Genomic DNA, 17,830 nt, shown 5'->3' with positions numbered 1-17,830 from the left:
CACAATAAAGGTACAACTTCTTCATACGGCGGCTTATGTGCAGGCCAGAAATCACGTTTTATGAGGGGTTATAAAAGTGTTATATTTATAGGTCTAAGAGGTAAAGATTAGACAACTGCCAAGTAGGAAACGTGAAAACATTTCTTTAAGGAAGCTTGTTAGGCTTTTATTATGACTTACTGTCAGTAAGTCATAATTATCAGCAAGTTATATAGCCCCATAATGTGCCCTCTCCCTACGCTCATTCTGTAGCTCCGAGATGAGGTCACACACGCGCAGTTATACTGAAAATTAGTAATGAAAGGCCACACTTACAGATAGATATTTATCTTGCCCTCTATAACTCTTGCCCTAAATAAATGTGGGCCCTGCTGAAAAAAACAGCATAGACCACCAGCATCAAGCTGGTTTCTGCTGTTTTTTTCAGCAGGGGGGCACGCACGTATCACACATAGACATTGAGGGGGCTGCCCCTTTACCGTCTGTACTATACGCCTTTAAGAATCCAAAAAGAGTTGGGTGAAAAAAGATTGGGGGAATGGTTAGATATACAGTAGGCTATGTAGATAACAAACCAGATCTATAATAAGAATCTTTGTTTGTATCCTTTTTCCTGTACCTCAAATCTTGTATTTTCATTATTCAGTGGTGTAGTAAGTACATTTACTCAGGTACTGTAATTGTTTTTGTTTTACTTTACTGGATACTTGCTTATACTTTTACTCCACTACAATTACTTGAAAACTTAAGATACTAGTTACTTTGTAGATTTAGATTATTATTACATGTGCTATATAGATTTTGGACATTTTAAAATAGCTGATCGAACGATCGATCGAACGATCGAACATTTTATCACCCATTTTATTGAAAATGGGTGAAATGGGACATTCTGCATAATGAGTACTTTCTACTTTTGGCAGTACATTTTAATATCAATACTTTTGTACTTTTAATCAAGTAAAGATTTCTGACTTTTACTTGTAACAGAGTATTTCTACATTGCAGAATTGATACTTTTACTTAAGTAAAACATTTGAGTACTTTACAATTTACAATTTACAATTTAGGCATTTAGCAGACGCTCTTAATCCAGAGCGACTTACATTTGAGCAAAAACAAAAGCATGGGAATACATCACATAAAAGTATTTATCATGAAACATGCGTAAACTAAGAAAGTAACAGTGGAATATCTATATAGTGAAACTATACATACACTTATACATATAAACTATACATCTTTACTACTATGCTATACATGTGTACTATGGCGTGCTATGACTACATACAATACAATTACAGTGCTGTCTACATAACATGCTATAAGTCTGTATCAAATGCTATATAATCCAACAGAAATGCTATCTAAGGATCACTTTTCCAACCACTGTCTGTATTGATATTGTATTGAATATCCCACAACTTATTTTGTTTGTTTGTTTTCTCATTGCAGTGTTTTGTTTTCTGTTCAGTTTCCAGAATGAAATAAGTGCATTAAATCAGTCTGGCCAGCCGCCAGATAACCATGTGATGAAAGTGAATGATCAGAGTTAAGGGCCATTCACACTGAGCACTATAACTGTAACCATGAGATGAAAGTGAATGATCAGAGTTAAGGGCCATTCACACTGAGCACTATAACTGTAACCATAACTATAAAAACATAGTTTTAAAAATGGTTCTAAGTCAAGAAAATCACACTGAACTGAACTGTAGTGTCCTAAACAGACATTACAGTTCATAGTGCTCTAAGTTTAAACAAACATTAAAGTCCATAGACTTGGCTGGCTCTAAAGTGCTATTAAAATGCTCTAAACCAGGGGTTTTCAACTGATTGTGAACCAGGGACCACCACCTTGACTAAGGATCAACCTGGGGACCATTGTTGTGTTGTAATGGGATATGGGCTAAGATTAGTGCTTTCGTAACACTTGTTATGGAATGCATCCCATGTCTTATACTGTTTCTCAAACGATGGTCCACGGACTTAACTGATATACAGTACTGAGGCTACTGATGTCTTGTACTATATATACAGTACTATAGCCTATATTACTATATAGTAAAAATGGCAAATACGTGCAAGATAGCACATGATGACATGATTATACATGGGCACATTTCCTAATAATGATGACTCAATCAGGCAAGCTGGTACACCTTTTCTGTGGAATCTTTTAACCTCAGACTTCCCAGTAATTCTGATAACATTGACACACTTCCACAGAACAGTGCACAGACGTTTAGTGAACTGTTCCGTGGAAGAAAATACAAAATCTTCACTTTGCTACATTACTAAATGCATGGTCAGGGACCACATGCAATACCTCCACGGACCACCAGTGGTCCACGGACCACCTGTTGAAAACCCCTGCTCTAAACAAACATTGTAATATCTTCAAGGTCCATAGACATGGCTGGCAAACGATTTACGTGCTATAATCATCATACTATAATTCAGTCAATGTCTGTCTGTCTGAATGTCTGTCTGTCACTGTCACTGCCGTAGCTCCTCACCGCCTGCACCAATCACTCCACTTTTCACACAGGCATTGACCATAATAATATGGAGGGCGTAACGAAGCCCTTTTTTCGCCCCACCCTGACAAGCACTTGAAATTGTAGGAGTAGATGACAGTAGAACAGTATAAATGTAGTTTGACTCGGTTCTATCCACAGATAAATATTGTGAACAACAACAAGCACACACACACACACACACACACACACACACACACACACACACACACACACACACACACACACACACACACACACACACACACACACACCGTCGTAATCCGTAATCTTTTTTTGTATTTTATTTTTAGCGGTGCAGACACTCCAATGCCCAGCTTTGCGTGTATGTCTGTCTGTCTGTATGTCTGTTTGAGCACGGAATGTCCGTGCAACGTCATGTTGTTGACATAATCAGATGTTATCATTGTGATGTAAGCTAGACACCGCTCACTTCACACGAGTGTGGTTTTTGAGGGGCGCTAGCCAAGCTTCTGTTTGTGTGAACACAAACATGATGATTTGATTGGCTGATCACCCCATAGCGATGATTTGATTGGCTGAGCAAAGTACATATTGAGGATACAAGTGAGGGCAGAAAAGTGAAGACGCCAAAAGTGATTGGCCGGAATGACTTGAATGAATTTGTCTGGAGGATTTGACTGGCTGAGCACGGAATGTGATGTATGATGCTGTACTGTATGATGATAAGAGCGCCCCTCACTTCACACGAGTGTGGTTTTCTTCATACATACCGTATAGCCTTTATATCTGCTGTCTTTTCATTGTGCACACACATAAATAGATTGCTGTATGACACTGTCATGTCTGTCATGTCCTTCTACAATAAGGAGCCATGCACACACTTCCAGGAGTGCAGGATTGTAGGAATGACACTTAATTTTCAGCCAGAAGTGGCCTCTGTCTACCGACCCTGCTGCCCCGGGCGGGCATCACGCACCCATTTCAATCTACCACTCCTGTAGATGTCAGAACGAGGGGTCCGAGAGAGAGGGTCCGTCCGCCTTACACCTCGGAACCGGTCGTCACAGTCCTCTTTGGCAGTTAACCTCTGTCAGTCAGCTGTCCGTCTGAGGGGCTGCACATGGTCCTGGGAGACAGAACTCATATCTCATACCACACAGATCCATATTAGGGTCATTGACTTCTCAGACTTCAAGTGAGAAATGGATTATCTTTCCGTCATTGCAGAGGAGAGGAGAGGTTTTTTTTAAATGGCTATGGGCCTGGCACAGATTCTTTCCCGGGTTTTAATGCATTACGGAAATGGCCATTTAACAAGTCATGTCACTTATTCCAATGTGTCTTTTAAGAACATAATAAATACTGTAAAACAATAATTAGTTAATAATTAGTTAAAGCTATAGTTGCTATAAAGTGTAGTTCCTTATTTGGACTAATGTTTAACTTTCCTTCCCAGTGAAAGCATCTTCCAGCAGTCAACTCACATGGAAGTCTTGAAACTTTCCTTTCAATTCTTCCACTTCCTCACACCTAGGGGATAGGGATTCAGTTGAAAATCAATGTCTTGGTGTAATTAATTAACAGTGATCGAAGCCTGCAGGCCTGCTGTGCTCCTTTTAACCCACTGGATGAAAGACTATCTGTGCACTTTTACCACTGGACAATTATACACTTATACACTGCCCAGGAAACAATGAATATTGCGTACACACATGTCAATATGTTTATTTATGTTCATATTGCAAAAAACACATAAATGGTGGATAACGCACAGAAGCATGGAGTAAGCCATGACGGTGTGTGACACGAATAGCAATTGTTGTTACAAGGTACATCTGTGCATTGACTGTTGTCAGATGCTGTTCCATATCAACATCAGTGATAGTAGCTACAGTATATAGCCCTTATACTGAAATCAAGTCATAAGATCCTCAGTCATAATTAAGATCCTTACAAACACATTTCTGTTTTACGTTTCTAGTCCAGGGTGAGTCTGGTTCTTCCACAGAGGTAACTAACCAAAACCAAATTCAACCAAAATGTTGAACTGTGGGTTTGAGCTTACATGCCGTTTTGGGTAACTACCTGTCAGTGGGGAGTGTTGGCTGGGAGGAGGAGTAGGTCTAAGGCCCTATACACAGCTCACATGTAACTAATATACAGCATCACAGTCATTTGATTTTTGCGACCGCAGCTCGCATTTACTATGAAAACGTGCATTTCCCATTAGTCAGTCCGTCTGTCTGTCTGTCTGTCTGTCTGTCCGTCACACCACGCATCCATATATGGTCATGCCTTGTGACATCAATATTGGCCAGTAAGGTTACATCTGACCTCAAACCTTAGATCTCCATATATGGACCTGACCTGTTCTGACTTTTCATTATGTTGATCCTTCCCCATCCATCCTTCCTCTTCGATGTCTCCCTTTTGACTGATACCTGTCCATTCAAACTCTAGACGGGCACGCCCCAAAGTTATTAGTGCAGCCGCGCCTGGCTTATATAGCCTCAACAGGCCCAGAAATTAGGGCCCGGCCCTACGTGGGCCCTCATCAAACCCTGTAAACTCAAGAAACTGCCCCCGCAGCCACCTCAAACCTTATATCTCCATATATGGAGCTGACCTGTTCTGACATTCCATATGTTGATCTGACCTCATCAAACCCTGTACAGTGTACACTATAGACACTCCATATATGGCCAGTACAGAATTCATTCATCATGTTGATCCGACCCCCATGCTAAAGCGCCAGCGCTCGCCCAGCAGTCTGCCGTCACCCAGGCGGATGCGTGCATGCGACCTAGGTCGTTTCTCGCCCTCAGGGCATCTTACTGCATATAGTTGCCTATATTCAATAATAGCAGCTCTACAAGCTCACAATGTATCACTTCGTGCCACGCTGCGAGCTTGTACAGTACATTTGCAATTTTTTAAAGGCATTTGAAAAATGTTGAATACCTCTGTGTCGTTCTGTGGTGAACGAACACTTTCCATTATGCCACAGGTTCACATTAAGGAGATGAAAACCGGCTGGCTCCGCACCGGCAATTATCCCTGCTCACCCAGCCGTGGGCTATACCGGTTCTGAGTAACAGCTGGCTCCCTCTCTCTCTCTCAACCACTTCTGTATACATGCACACACGCAGCCATGCACGTGCTCACATGCTCGCCTCCCTCCTGCAGCCCTGCTCATTCCTCCTGCTCACCTGCCAACTGTCTTGATTAATAAGAGAAGCCCACCATTGAGAGGCAAGAGACAAAAATAGAGAAAGGGGAAAAGCTGTGTGTGCGCGCGTGTGTGTGTGTGCGCGTGGGGGGGGGGGGGGGGGGGGGTCAAAGGAAGGGATCAATGAGAGAATACATAAATAGTACAAGCGATGAGCTGAACACGCCTCGTGTTTATTTATAAATACCAAGATACTGATCAGTGATGCATTGCAATTAAGAATGGATAAAATGTACTACATCATAATGTCAGAGCCTAATCATAAAATATTGCAACTGTTCAGAGTGAGCCAGGCTCATAATTTATCTTCTTTTTTTTTTTTTTACCTCAGCCTCATTCCCTCTATCTGTTTGCCACAGGCCCAGGCAGTAACACTGGCATGAGCAATGGATAATTTTCCAAGTTCGAAACCACGTATACAGGCAGCTCCATTCTGCTCTTCTATTACATTACACACCCAGGGGCGGCACACACCAAAATCCATGTTAATGGGCCCTGTGAACATATTTTGTAAAGACATTGGGCCTCTTCCTTACTTCCTCCACAGGTGTTACCACCACCATACTAATGAAGTCCTCAAACAGAGTCAGGGACTCAGGGTGCTGATATTGTGATATGAAACCATAGGCATTTTAAGCATAGACATATAAACGTAGATGCCCTTTCCGGCTCTGGAGCGTATGTGCTCAAGGGAGGGCAAAACTTCCCCGAGATTCCTTGCGAAGCCCCGCCGAAGCATGAGCGTGCGTCACAGAGCGCATGTTCGGGTCTGTAAGTCCCGGAAAAGATGCCCTGTGATTGGCCAGTAATCACTTGAGTGGCAGCGTGACGTAACGTGCCTTCCACACTTCCGGCATACTTCCTCTCCCAGTGTAAATTCTTCCGCCCCTCTTTCAACACACATCGCTCCAACGAACTGCAGCGGCCAATGAGGCATCTATTTTTTTAATATCTATGATTTTAAGCTCCCGGCAGCCATCTGCCAATTTGAAAACGATGCCTTTTTCCTAACATTTTAGTATGTTATTTTATTTAGCACACCCAATAGTAACAGAATCAATCAATCAGAAAAATCTCTACTATCAATTAGTTTCAACCATATTACTGACATATCTAATATTGGTTTCATTGCAAACCGACCACTATAGGGAGCAAGCCAAATGAGTTTGCAATGGTTTTTGAAAACCTTATGCCCATATCTAAAACCATGCCAAAATTCTAGAAGTATACCAAGTGCATATTTGTTATGATTTACATATTAAGTTTATAGGTATTATGTATTAAATTCATCAACATAGCATCAACATAGCATACAAAATTAACACAATAATACATGTCATCAACAATTACAAAACACATTAGCGGTGTGTACAAAAGAGATGGGAAATGTACATTTACCTCCCCTTAATTGTGGTCTCTGATAATGTTTTGTTAAGGCCAAATTTATAAAGAAGCCAGTGTTACACATCCTGGGAACCTATTCGGTAAAGAAAGGCGGGGGTGGGGGGGGGGTGATTTGTATCTGCCTTGAGAGATTGCACACCCTTTAATGGATCATTCATTGCACATTTTGGTAGACTGAGCTTTTTTGTTTATATTGTCACTCAAAACAAAACTGTAGTTGTCTGCCTCGGTCGGAAGACACTGATAGAAATCAGCGGGCACGATGACAAGGAAGTGTTTTGTCCAACCTGACACGTGTCTCCATCTATTTTAAGTAACTTCAGTCATCAGCAATCCTGCAAGATCTATGAAACGTATCCTTTTCCTATACGCAAACCCCCAACCTCCTCCAGCTGCTGAGGCAGCACCTGGATATAAATGACTCTGCCGGTGTAGGATTCATTTCTGGACAGTACGATGGAGAAGGAATAGAATAAGATACCCGTCATAACCCCACCCTCGACGAGGGTACCCCCCTCAGCATTCACTAATGCTGAGGGGGTACGAGGGTCCCTCGTACCCCCTCAGCATTAGTGAATTTGGCAATGGCAAGGAAGGCAAGGCGTTTTATTTGTATTGCACATTTGAACAACAAGGCAATTCAATGTGCTTTACACAGAACATCAAGCAAAGTAATCACAATTAGTTCAATGGCAGCGGCAAACAGAAAGGTCTTTAGTTGTGTTTTAAGCAGCAGACCTGGAGTTTTTGTTCCAGATAATGTGTTGCATAAAAACTATAATGGTGCTTTCCCACTATTATTTCTGGTTCTTGTGTGGAGCCTCCCTATTATGTGTAACTGTGCAATATAGTCATGCAGACAGAGGTAAATGTCATATTATGTTTTATATAATGGATATGTTCGTACACTCGTACAGTGTATTAATGTGTATTTGTTTCCTTTGTAGACCTGACTGCCACTGCTGTTACGTTTTGTTTTATATTGATTTAAGTTTGTTTTGTTTAACTTCATTATTTGGTGGCCCTAATTGTACTAGTTCCCACATTTTCATTGTAGTTATTTCCCCCAAGAAGGATCTAATATTTAAACTCATCTTAAGTGCTATGAACACATCTTCTTCTCTCTTCTGCTGCAGGATAGGTGCAGTGACCTGGGTGGTTAGGCTCACAGTGGTACTCCCTCCTCCCTTACACTTTGATATTGTGCACTCCATCCTCCTTGCATGCTTCCCTTTTGCTCACTGTAGGTCCTCTGTAGTTGGAGTAATTGATTACATTGTAGTGTTTCTTCTGTTTTATGATATTATTATTCTGTATGATCAAGTGTTGCTTTTATTATTGATTGCTTAATAAACTATATGTAATCTTGGGGGAAATCCTTGTTGCTGTCCCATTCTTTACTGTTGCATCTTTACTGTTGCATTCGTATTTAGAACCTGTTCTAAATACGAAAGTGTTGGGTTGATGTGAATATTTAAACGGTCTATTGAATTCAGTACTTTAACTCAAACTCCGGGCCACGGCCCGGCCACACTATGTTCATATAGGCCTACAAACAAAATAAAGAATACAAGAACGCCGCACCGAGTGGTCAGCGAGATGGATTATGGGCAACGGTAGGCCTACCTATTACCGTAAAAGGGCAGGGGCTCAAGCCTCCTTTGATGTCTATGTGTGTAACGTGCCTGTTATTTACATAGAGTTTCCTTATACTCACTGGAGCTGCTTTGAGAAGAGCAGGGCACCGAGTGCAGTAGCTACATTCATATCTAGGGCTGTATTTTGCGTGTCTTAAGTACCGGGTCTTATTACTTAACTTAAGACCTGGAGGAGTGGTCAATGCTCTTTTTGCCACTCAGAATAGCCAAATGGCATTGATCCCGCCTCCAGGTCTTAAGTTAAGTAATAAGACCTGGTACTTAAGACACGCAAAATACAGCCCCTACAGGTCGATTTTGAAGGTGCAGTTTACCAGGTCGTGATACATAAATTGGCCTCGCTCTGCGCACATTCGTATTATGAAAGGCATATCGGCCCGTGTTGAACGCACTCGGCCCGTGTTGAACGCACACACATTTGGCATACCGCGTCCCTGAATATTTTAGCATTGTGGGAGTGTCCATATGTTAATTATTCTCGCTTTGCGCAATTTGCTATTAAGCCCCTTGACCTAAAGACACTCAGCGCATAACGATTAGACGTGGGTCTGACCACCTCATAAACGCAAAAAGCACTGTTTGATTTGACACTTGAGCGGCTCTGGAAGGCTGGTAGAGTGTTGCCATGTCTGTTTATTATAAGCGGCTTATTTTTCTGTAAAGTTGCTTTGTGTGGTTGCTTTTCTTGTTTCTAAAGTGGTTATTTGGGCTTTTCTCCTAATGTTGTTTAAACCAGTGATCGTCACACAGCACATTCCCATGTCAAGGATCCCCAGATGAATGCATTTGCCCAACTAAGGACAGCTAATCCAAAAATTAAATAAAAAGATTACTTTTGAAAATAGCAGATCTATACCAGCTCACAATGCATCACATTCATTCATTAAAACTATGAACTCTGACTGCAGGGGGATATATAATGATCATTATAACAATGTGCAAGAACATATTTAAAAAGAAGGAAGAACTTTATATTTGTGGACAATCAAAATATGTTTTTTTATTTTAATGTGGTGTCATTCAAATTAATCTGGATATGGCAGACTCACTATTTAGAAAATAAAAACATGGCACTTCATTTAAAATAGGTTACAGACCCCTGTTATATGCGCTTATTTTTATAGACCTATTTACTTGTTTCTATGAGACATGGCGGTTTTGCGTCTTTTTAAAAAAAATGTTGAGATTAGAAACGGCCATAATTCTTTCATTTCTCAACCTTAAAAATAAATAAAAACATCTCCATAATCCGTGGGAAATGTGCTTTCATATGCTGTATCACACCCGATTCAAGTCTTCTTCAATAAAATGCTACGAGCGAACTCAGCGAAGACCATACCATCGGGGCCACAGCATTACGCAGCACGCATTCAACTCATTCCTTCGTCGTGACTTGAATGAAATAAAATATAATAAACGTTATTTTACTGGTGTTTTTCAATAGAAACAAATAAAGAGCGTGTGTAGGCTACTGTGTGCAAGTGCAACAGTGCATATACATGCATGCACTAGGCTATATTTCTTCCGTGTCGGGATGGTGATTGAGCTCTTCAAGTTCACAGCCCGTTTGGTCTTTCATAAAAAAACGTTGATATTAGCCTATAAACACTCATGGTTCTCTCATTTCTCAACCGTTTTATTAAATGTAAAAATCTCCATATTCCTTAGGAATCTTGCTTTCATTCGCTGTATGGTACATGGTTCTATCGTTATCGAATTAATTAATTACGCATGGATTGGCAATTTGCCAATATGCTGCTATCTACTCGCAATTCCATTCCGATCTGAAAGGTGGGTCTGTTCTTTTGAGGCATAAAGGTGACAGCATGCAGTGCAATAGGAATAATTAACCCAAATGTGACAAAGGCATGTCATGTCTTCTATGGTGCCAGCCTGAAGAAATGTCATACCACGACCCCCAAAGTGCGCATTCCGTATGTGACATCAGCTGACTGGTAAAGAGAATAGTACGGACATGTTGATTGGGTACGTCTCAAACACGCCTTAAACACACCCATGACTAAGGTCGCATTCTCACCTAATACTTCGGTAGACTCGGATCCGTATGGGCGGGGACATTGGGGTTCTTGGATATTTAATTGGTTGCGGTTTGCCTTCACACTGTCATTCGCAGCAATTGGAAACGCAGCAGGGGGGACCTTTATCAATGTGTTCCATTCATAAACTATAGCCTACACAGTGAAATCTATGGTGATAAAATTACACTCATAACGTGCATGTGTCGTGCCGTCTGGGACCCCCCCCCCCTCTCTCTCTCTCTCTCTACGCACGCAGCCGCCACACACTGTTCTTTTGGGCATGGAGGCACAGCGCTGCATGAGCGCACTGATATAACTCCCCAGTCCCACACAGTGACAGCACTCCATGTTTACGGCACGCACAGACAGACAGACAGACAGACAGACAGACAGACAGACAGAATATTATGTAGGCTATAATACACTGCAGTGTTTTTATGTGTTTTCTTAAGCAATTGATTAATGTACACGTCCTCATTTCGATCAGGGCTTCAGTCTCCTCATTCACGTCTATCCACAGTAACGGGACATCTTTGCGCTGCGTAAAATATGCCTTATCCGTCTCCAACTGTGTTCAGCTCCTTACCCGCCACATTATGTTTGCTTCATTTCCTTTATTTACTGCGGATTGCATTCACACCTGCACCGAATCGTAGTCAAGTGCGATTCGAAGCGAAGCGAAACCCACGTTTTTGGGCGGAGTAAAATGCGGTTATTTGCGGCGCATTAGGATTCGAATGAGCCTTCACACCTGCCAAACGAAGCGCACTTTCTGACAATCCGCAGCAGGATTCGTTTTAATCGCAGCAAAGCTCTCTGGTATGAATGCGACCTAATTCAAGGCCGTTTTGCGCACTCCGCGGGGTGTCAAAAGCGCTTCTTAACATGCCCAAAATTGCAATATGACATACTACACGCCCCCAGATCATAATACTGTAATTAGATTAGTAATATAGAAGTAAGTAACATAGAAGTCCTAAATCGACCCCCTAATCTCTAAAGTCTTGAAAACCAGAGAAACCTGAACCAGAATTCTAGAAGCAATAGCCACTCCCTCCTTTTATCAAGTGTATAATGCATGACCCTGGCATTTGACTTCCACAGATTCATTTATTTGGCTTAAATAGAAGTGGCAATTACGTTCAATAAATCATTGCCTGCAGCAGCTCCTTGCTCGGCGACTGAATAGAAAGAAGATTGCCCAATGTTCTGCTTATAGGAGGGTCAAGAGAAATGACTTCACATGCACGTTTAGGACTAACACACGCACACACATGCACGCAGCCCAATACGCATACAAGCAACACAATACTTTTACTCCTATTATTTGAACATTTTTGTTACTTTGCAAATAATTATATTTATACTAAGACATACATTAACCACTTTAGGCTTATTTTATACATATATGGAAATTGCCTATCTACAAGCTCACAGCGCGTTGCATCAATTTGCAAACATTTTAGTACTTTTACTTTTGGTAGCCTACTTTAAGTATATTTTGATGCCAATGCGTTATTTGTACTTTTACTCAATAGTACATACTTAACATTTTGAACACAGGCCTTTAATTGTAACAAAGTATTTTTATATTGGAGATGGGGTATATTGCTATACATTTATTTAAGTAAAATGTCTGAGTACTTCTTCCACCACTCTTTGCCATATGACACATACATACCACCTGCAGGAAAGGTTAGCAACGGTGCAACTTCAAAGGGGTTTTGTGAAGAAATCGAAGCTGTGGCTAATGAGTCAGTAGACATTGATAGGAGAGGCCTGCCTCGCTGTCTCTCCATCTATTCTGTGCCCAGCAATTACTGGAGCGTGAAACACTGAGATCAATTCATTAGTGCTGGTTTTAATGTCACGAGGAGAAATCCTCCATGTCGCTTTATCAGCCCCTCAGTTATTCTCTGCTCTACAGTTAAAAACAGGGATTAGTGTCGATAGTAGCCTAGAGAATTACAGTTTATTCTTTATTTTGTTTTTAGTAGAAATTCCATTATACAAAATCCTATAGGATCATTTGGGGGGTTCCTTGGCAGGAAAAAGTTTGAGAATTATACTTATTTAGAAGGCTTTGTAAAAAAGTGTTGCATTGGCCTCTATACAGTATATGCTAAGTAATTAATGTCGCTTATACTACATAATGTCTACAACTAGTAACTAAAGTTTTCAAATAAATGTAGTGTAGTAAAAAGTAAAAGTATGTTTGGACCCAATATGTAGTGAGTAGAAGTATTGTAAATTGGAAATACTCAAGTACAAATATCTCAAAACTGCACTTAAGTACAGTATAGGCCTACCTATACTAGCCTGGAAAGCAGACTAATGCCACAGGAAAAAACAAATCCCTGTGGAGATTGGTCTGGACCTCCTCAGTTTGAATTACATTTCGCTCACCCCAGAGTTGTGGGTGACCAATCAATTTACAATTACAATTTACAAATTAGGCATTTAGCAGACGCTCTTAATCCAGAGCGATTGACATTAAGCAAGAACAAAAAGCATGGGAATACATCACATATAAAAAGCATTTATCATGAAACATGCGTAAGCTAAGAACGTAACAGTGTAATATCTATATAATGAAACTATACATATAAACTATATATACTACTATATGTACTATGAAGTGCTATGACTACATACAATGCAAGTATAGTGCTGTCTACACAACATGCTTTAAGTCTGTATCAAATGCTATCTAAGTCTACAGAAGTGCTATCTAAGAGCCCATTATACAAACTTTATTGCTGTGACGTTGGAATCTGTTTGTAACCGCCCCTTGGAAATAAATCTTCCACAAACCAAAGTTATACACAGTGATATTAGTCTGGCGATGCCAGGCTAGAACAGTACTTGAGTAAATGTACTTAGTTACTTTCCTCCACCGCTTACTTGCATGTCATGCTATGATGACACTGGTGTTGGCCTTCTGCATTGGTCATGGAGGTACACAGCCCCATCTAGTGGACAAGCGGACATATAAGTAAGTATATTGCAATTTGAGGGAGTCTTGGGGGTGATCATATAACATAAGACAAAGGAAGATATTATTAGTTGAGCTGCAATGACATTTGCAAAATAAATATTGTATTTGTTTCCCTAGAGACGGTCTGACAAGGATGTTAAGGAGCTGGCTCGATCCTCCTTGTTCCTGGACCTAAGGAGGCGTAAGGTCCCACTGGCTAGGCTAGAGAGTTAAAGCCACACTTTCTTGGCTTCAGGAGGAAGCAGCGGGAAACTCGACTGACTTTGGGGTTTGGTCGGACTGACCAGACCTAAATGACCTCTGTGTCCGCAGTCCGCACTGGACATGTCCCTGCAGTGCGTGCGGTCTAACTCAGAGGACATTTTAACTGACCCCCTCATCCAGGCCAGGGCAACGGTCACCTATGCTGGACACAGTCACCTGCTAACAGCTACAGGTGCCAGCTGGGTCCTCATGGATGCACACCAACATACGGTAAGCAACTGCCAACAACAACACTGGACTGGACTAAAACTCCAAGGGAAACTTGCATTTCTATATACCGGTATAGCCAAAAACAGGAAATCTTCGACTACGCTTGCCTGGTACCACAGCACCTCTAAGGCCCTTAAAACAAGGCTCCAGACTTACTAAAACAAAATGTGGAACGCTCTACCAACAGTCATTAAGACATGCAAATCCCTTCACTCCTTCAAAACTGCTCTCAAAGGGCACCTACGGACGGCTGCAATTCAAAATTGCTGGCCCCCGTAAAATCACCCCCGTAAAATCACCCCTGTTCCCCCTCACTGTATATGTTTCTTTTCCCTTTTTACCTCCTATGATGATTTCCTTTTGACTATATAGTTGTGTATATTCGTACGTCTCTAAATGTTTTGATGAATTGAAAATGGTGGGCCGCAGGGCCGGTCCTATTGTAAACAAGTGTAATGCTTTATGCAGGTGTCGTCCATCACTGTTAACAGTTTTTGTATTGAGTTGTACTTTCTTGAAATGTACTGTAATTCTGCAAACTGTTAATCAATCAATCAATTACAATTTAGGCATTTAGCAGACGCTCTTAATCCAGAGCGACTTACATTAAGCAAGAACAAAAAGCATGGTAATACATCACAAAAAAGCATTTATCATGAAACATGCGTAAGCTAAGAAAGTAACAGTGGAATATCTATATTATGAGACTATACATATAAACTATATATATATACTACTATGCTATACATATATACTATGGCGTGCTATGACTATATACAATGCAATTATAGTGCTGTCTACATAACATATGCTATAAGTCTGTATCAAATGCTATCTAAGGTCACATTCTCCCCTAATACTGCGGTAGACACATGCGTATGGGCGGAGATTTTGGGATTCTTGCATATTTAATTTGCTGCGGTTTGCCTTCACACTGTCATCCGTAGCAATTGGAAACGCAGCAGGGGGGACCTTTATCAATGTGTTCCATTCATAAACCTAGCCTACAACACAGCCTACAACACAGTGAAATCTATTGTGATAAAATTATACTCATAACGTGCATGTGTGTGCCGTCTGGGACTGGACCCCCCCCCCTCTCTCTCTCACTATACGCACGCAGCCACAGTGCCACACACTGTTCTTTTGGGCATGCAGGCACAGCGCTGAGCGCACTGATATAACAGACAGCAGCGCAAAATGTTTACACGTTTATTGAGATGAAAGTTCCAGTCCCCACTAGTCCCCACACAGTGACAGCACTCCATGTTTACGGCACGCACGCACAGACAGACAGAATATTCTGTAGGCTATAATACTATTACACTGCACTGCAGTGTTCTTCTTTCTTAAGCAATTGATTAATGTACTCGTCCTCATTTCGATCAGGGCTTCAGTCTCCTCATTCGACCACGTCTATCCACAATTTACAATTTAGGCATTTAGCAGACGCTCTTTACACTCAGGGAAGACAGAATCAATTCTGTTTGGCTCAAAAATCTAATTAGGAAGAAGCACAGACTTCAAGATCAAAATAAATTCTGAATACATAGCAGCAAAATCATCAGTGAAATACTTGGGTTGTATTTTAGAGGGTAACTTAGACGGCCGAAATATGGCCAGCAAGGTGCTAAACAAGGTCTCCGGACTGACTAAGTTTCTAGCTCGAACAGCAAGATACATGGATAGGGAGACAAAATTAGTGGTAGCAAACTCCCTTATCCTGTGCCACTTTGATTTTGCGTGTACATCGTGGTTCGAGGGCTTGATTAAGTCTTTTAAAACAAAGCTACAGTCAGCTCAAAATAGACTGATCAGGGTTATACTAGGGATGGAACCCAGAACCCATATAGGAAGGAACCAGTTCAGAGAGCTGAACTGGCTCCCGGTTTAATCAAAAGTTACAATGGCTAGACTAAACATGGTCCATAAAATTAAATACGGAGAGGTCCCAGAAGTTTTAAGAACATGTTTCAGGCAGGTAAACGAGGTACACAACCATTTCACCAGAGCCAGTATTGCAGATGTGGTGCTCCCTGCTTTTAAAAGTAAAGTGGGCAAAGGCTCATTCATTTATATAGGAGCCACACAGTGGAATAGCCTGGAATCCAGTCTTAAACTGACCTCCAATTTGAGGACATTTAAACAGAAGACAAAACTAGAAAAAGTGCCCTTCCGGGCACAGGTCTCCACCAGGTTATCCACAGATCCGGGCAGTTAGAGGTAAAAACACTTTTCGGCCAGTTATAGCGCCACCTTGAGGCTAAGTTGAAATTGTTCATGTGGCATTTTGTCCTCGGCCTAGTGGGAATGTGGGTGCACAATTTCACGGAAATCACGCGATGTGTTCATGATTTGCAGCATTTTGTTTGAAACTGAGCACTCCTGTGAACTTTGGAAGCCAATCTTAACCAATCAGGATGGAGTCTGATAAATCTGAAAGACCCGTTTCGTTGAATGGCTCTAGAGAGACTGTGTACCAATTTGCGTGATGTTTGGACAAAATCTGTAGGTGTACTGTGCAAAAACTTGTTTTGCACAAAGCGGCCTCCTGGTGGCGCTATAACAGGCCGTTCTGGAAAGTTTGGGGCAGAGGTTCATGGTTGGCATCCAGGGAGTGTGTGTGCAAAATATGGCATTGAAAAACTTGTTTTGCACAAAGCGGCCTCCTGGTGGCGCTATAACAGGCCGTTCTGGAAAGTTTGGGGCAGAGGTTCATGGTTGGCATCCAGGGAGTGTGTGTGCAAAATATGGCAACGACCGGGTTAACGGTGGCCGAGATTAGCTGTTCACGGACACACGGACACACGGACACACGGACGGACGGAGTGCAAAACATACTCTCCCCACATGCCTTCGGCCTGGTGGAGACAAAAATGGCTACTGGAAAAGGTTCCCCTATAAGGGGTCATCTTAGAGGGATGGATAGGGACGTACTTGTTGAGTTGTGTATGTAATGTATATGTACTGTTATGTATTTGTGATGTATTTTAAAGTATTGTTCCGTTCAGTGTGAGAGGACCCCAGTGGAAATAAGTCTTTGGACTTTACTGTGTAATCCTTGGATCGCTGATTATAATGCTGTATTATGATTGCTTTTCTAAATAAATCAAAAAAAAAAAAAAAAAAATCTTAATCCAGAGCGACTTACATTAAGCAAGAACAAAAAAGCATGGGAATACATCACATAAAAACATTTATCAAGAAACATGCGTAAGCTAAGAAAGTAACAGTGGCATATCTATATAATGAAGCTATACATATAAATCCACGGTAACAGGACATCTTTGCGCTGCGTCAAATATGCTTTCTCCGTCTCCAACTGTGTTCAGCTCCTCACCGCCACATTGTTTGCTTCATTTCCTTTATTTACTGCGGATTGCATTCACACCTGCACCGAATCGTAATCAAGTGCGATTGGAAGCGAAGCGAAACCCCTGTTTTTGGGCGGAGTAAAATGCGGTTCTTTGCTGCGCATTAGGATTCGAATGAGCCTCAAACCATCTTAAATCATAAACAATTGA

Source organism: Protomyctophum parallelum (assembly GCF_964188405.1).
Source record: "Protomyctophum parallelum genome assembly, chromosome: 12".
In the NCBI taxonomy this organism is placed as follows: Eukaryota; Metazoa; Chordata; class Actinopteri; order Myctophiformes; family Myctophidae; genus Protomyctophum; species Protomyctophum parallelum.
The sequence above is the reverse complement of the archived record's forward strand: the minus strand, read 5'-3'. Positions refer to the sequence as shown.